Below are 4,481 nucleotides of genomic sequence, written 5' to 3'. Positions count from 1 at the left end.
GTGGCAAAATTGCTTCCCTTCAATTTTTTTTTGTGCTATTTTAATTTGATCAATTGTTTTTTTAAGAGGGAATGAAAGATAATTGAATTTGTTAAAAAATCAAACATGCTATTAAAAGATACACACACACACATATATATATAGAGTCTTTCCCACATCCAAATGCTTCAAATGTCAAGTGTCTAGTGTGAAAAAAAGATAGAAATAATAATAACAACTGTCAACTATCATTTCCTAAATTTATATTGCTGCTAGAGGGCTCAGATAGTTTAATTCCCATTCCTTCCAATGCAGACATGATTTTGTTATAATTTTCTCTCATCTCTTGATGCTCCTGTTTGATTTGCTGATTCTCCTATGTAAGCTCCGTTATCCTCATGCGCAATTCAGTTTCAACATTGGCATTCATACTTGTGCTGTTAATGGAAGGAGAAGACCTCTGGGTACAAATATCATTATCAGCCTTAGACCCAAATCCATAGATGCGGCCCTTCTTGTTTTTGCCACCTATAACATCTAACCATATGTTAAATTCTTCCTGATTAGATTGTATGCTTGGAGAGCCTCTTTCAGAACTTAGTTCTATCTTTCTTCTTATGAACTCATCCTATAAAACAAAATGACGACAGGAGTATATGATAAGTGCATGTTATGGAAGGCAAGATTCTTTTCAACTTAATCCCAACAACAACCAGACCAAGTCAAGTCCAAAAATAAAATTGCACTAAGGATAAGAAAAGATACTATAATTCATTAATTTCCAGCATATGATGACATATTCACCAATTCTATCCCAAAAAAAAAAAACAGGGTATAGGAAGTTCCTATAAGTAATTGGGTGTGAGGGCCAAATGAATGGACAGTGGGAAGAGAACATGGAAGTTTTGAAATGAAAGGAAAGATAACTGAAAATAAAAAATCCTAAATACTATTTAAAATCCAGAAGAACTATTTAATAGTATTGGAAAAAGAACACCGTATCAAACTTCAAGACTCTCTTCACTCAAAGCTCGGGTTTTCTCAAGCTTAGAACTTATTCTTTAAGGCTATATCCACCAAAAATTTGATATACTAATATGCATTTATATATAAAAAAAATACATTGCATGAGTTTGATACACTGCTACCAACGTTATTGGACATTAATATATAGTTAATATATAGGTACCACTTTTGCATTTCCTCTTTTTCTATGCAACGACTACCCCAATATCGGTGCCTTTGCAACACAATATTCGAGAGTCAATACACAAAGCAAAACACTTCTTTTTTTTTTCTTTACCTGGTTAAAGAAGTCAAGTTTTGGCAATATACTTATTAGAGAGGTTTAGGTATAGAACTATAAATATAAACCTGTATGGTCTATCTCACATGGTAGAATATTGCCTAATGATCAGTAGTGGATCGGGAAAATATATATATACATATATATATATATATATTCCAATTGAGATCGATGAGTTCACCTTATACTAGGGATAATATTTTTTTAATAACCTTGGGCATGGCGTACTCTTTCCCAAACTTCCTCTCCACTTAACCGGGGTGGAGGCATTGAGTTCTCAGCCCTATTTTTATAAAAAGAGGTTTTATTTCTCCTGAATGGGTGATTGTTGGGAAGAAATTGGCGATGATAATCAAAGAAAGATGATTTTCGCCCATGCTTCAATTGGAATGCTTTTGACTTCTCCATACATATAGGACGTGATAATCTTCCCATTGTTGTCCAACTAGACAACATATCATAAGCAGGAAAGTCATTGATTGTCCATAGTAAAGCAGCACGCATACAAAAGTTTTGTTTCAATGAGGCATCATATGTTGGCACCCCTTCGTCTCACAATAATTTTAATTCATCTATTAAAGGTTGCAAATACACATCTATTTTTCCTTTAGGATTACTAGGGCCAGGGATGATCAAGGTCAAGAACATGTATTCTCGTGTCATGCACATCTCAGGTGGTAGATTGTATGGAGTAATAATCACAGGCCAACAAGAATATTATCTCCCAGATTGCCCAAATAACGTAAATCCATCAGCACATAACCCAAGCCTCACATTTCTGGGATCATATGCAAAATCTGGATATGTGCTATCCAAAACCTTTCATGCCTGGCCGTCAGAGGGGTGAGAAAGGATATTAGAACCTCGACGGTTCTCATAGTGCCATCTCATTTCCTTTGCAATTTTTCCAGAAGCAAACAACCTTTGCAATCTAGGAATGAGAGGTAAGAACCATAATTGCTTTCTTGCAATGTTTTTTTTCCTTCCATGACATTTTTTGGACAAATATCTTGTCTCGCAACAAAAATTTACATTGGGTTGCACTATCATCGACTTTATAGTACAACATACACCCATTCACACAGCAATCAATTTTCTTGTAATCAAGACCTAGTTTCGACACTAACTTCTTTCTTTGGTACAAGTCTATAAGCATACGAGTGTCTTTTGGCTGCGTCTTTCGCATTAGTTCAAAGACTAAACTGTAGCTTTGTTGTGACATGTTCGTTGTTGCTTTAATACTCAGTAATTGTAAAGTCACTGAAAGTTGAGATTCCTCCTCACACCCTTCCCACAAAGGTTGTTGTGCAGCACGCAACAAGTCATAAAATGCTTTTGCACTAGGATTTGGCATCTCCTCAGGTCGTTCATTATAGTTATCCCAAAAACTAGGCCCAGCTGCATCTATTACCATGGTCTCATATTGATTTTGCTGGTTACCAAGTAGGACATCTCTTGGCATTGGGCAAAGGGGTAAAGGATATTCGGGTCATCGTTCGCCGTGACTAGTCCATATATAGTAGTCTGGCATAAATCCTTTTTTTATAAAGGTGTGTCTTCACCTCATCATAACTTAGATATGACCTACATTTACATTTTAAACATGGACACCTGAGCTCTCCTGATGTTTGAGAATAAAGAGATTGAAATGCGTAGGTAAAAAACTCCTCAACACCTCGCTTGAAATCTACTATAACCCATTTAGTACTTGGATCAATTCTATTATACATCCATCTTCGATTTTCTGGAACTACCATTATAATGGAGAAGAATCCGATGTAAATTGTTAGAATCAAAAGCAAACAAGGTACATATATGTAGTTTCCAATGCAAAGATTAAAGGAAATATTTTAGAAAAATCGTTACCCTTTTTTATAAACAACTAATTTAACAATATATCTTTTAATATTTATAAATTAGTTATTTAATTCCACCTGTTTCATGTTACCAAAATTTTTTTGATAATATCTATTTTTCATGTTATACAGCATTAAGGTAGAATAATGTGAAGCGTAATTAACGTTATTCTGCCTAAAATACCTATTGCGTTTAGGGAAGGTCATAATGAAAGTCTATTTTGCATTCATTTAAGGGCATGATTAGAAAGTTCACAAGATTTATAAGAACATTAATTACCTTTAATTGTCTTTTTTTACTTTGTGTTCTATGAGGTGATTAAAAATAACTAAAGAGGTGTACGCTGAAACAACGATAACAAGAAGGATGGATTTGTTGGCCGAAAAAGAAAAACAACAACAGGGATGGATTTAAATGTGAGAAGATAAGGAAGTGTATATGTGTGTGTGTATCTTTTAGAGTCAATTTAAAAGAGTAGGAATTAACTTAAAATTATTAGGAAATCATTTGTGTGAGAACGCATTTAAGGGGAAAAGTTGAAATAATGTTCAACTCGAAGACACGCTATTAGGGGAAGAAAGATGCTCTAAGATAAGAAGAATATTACTCATTTAGCAGAATAGAATCAGATTTAGCAAAATAGAATGTTCAACTCAAAGATGCTCTGACTTTAATCCTACAAAGTCATGGGGGTGGAGCATAGAATCAGATTGGCATTAAGATAACAGAAAGCCTTCTCAAGACTAAACAACACTCAACACGACATATGTGACAAGAAGAGAATTGCTGGTCTAAAATTGCACACCACAACATTAAGCAAACAGAGCCAATGTATTCAGCAAAATAGGACCAAAAATCGTATAACTTACATTCAGCAAAAGGTTGTGACAAGAAGAGAATAGCTGGCCTTGAAGCAAGAAAAGATCCCATAGCTACTGTAGAGAAAACTCCCACAACCAACAAGAAAATTTATCCTCAACTCTCATCCACCCAGTATAGCAAAAGAAAATAAGATTTCAAATTATTAGAGATATGAAATTATTACAGATTGAATGAAGAAGCAAGATTAGGGGACCAAAAATCATATATATAACTTACTGAAGACTGAAGCACGAACAGCGACCTGAGCTTAAAAAGCATTCATTCCCCCTGGAGCCTGAACCCCGTGACTTCATACCTCAATCGTAGCCGCAATCAATCTACGCCTCAAACTCTCTTAACTAGCACAGGGGTTAATTAATCTCCACATCAAGGAGAAGAGCAGAGATCTTTGTTGAAGACAACACGGCAATGATGAAGTACTGGAGGAAGAAGTTGAGCTCGATGGTGATAATGAGGG

The 4,481-nt window shown here is 35.0% G+C and overlaps 1 long non-coding RNA gene across 1 annotated transcript; it reads right to left on the bottom strand.

The window, feature by feature from the left end:
- Positions 1–205: 205 nt before the first annotated feature.
- LOC114762084 (uncharacterized) lies at positions 206–4,108 on the bottom strand. Its single transcript, XR_003742219.1, has 2 exons — positions 4,012–4,108; positions 206–607 (listed from the first exon to the last, which is right to left on the bottom strand). It is a non-coding gene; the product is annotated as an uncharacterized LOC114762084 (long non-coding RNA).
- Between the last annotated feature and the right edge of the window lie 373 nt (positions 4,109–4,481).

Source organism: Neltuma alba, unplaced genomic scaffold (genome assembly GCF_004799145.2).
Source record: "Neltuma alba isolate B1F8T4 unplaced genomic scaffold, ASM479914v2 tig00011186_pilon, whole genome shotgun sequence".
Taxonomy (NCBI): domain Eukaryota; kingdom Viridiplantae; phylum Streptophyta; class Magnoliopsida; order Fabales; family Fabaceae; genus Neltuma; species Neltuma alba.
Note: the sequence above shows the minus strand (reverse complement) of the source record. Positions and strands in the feature narration are given on the sequence as shown.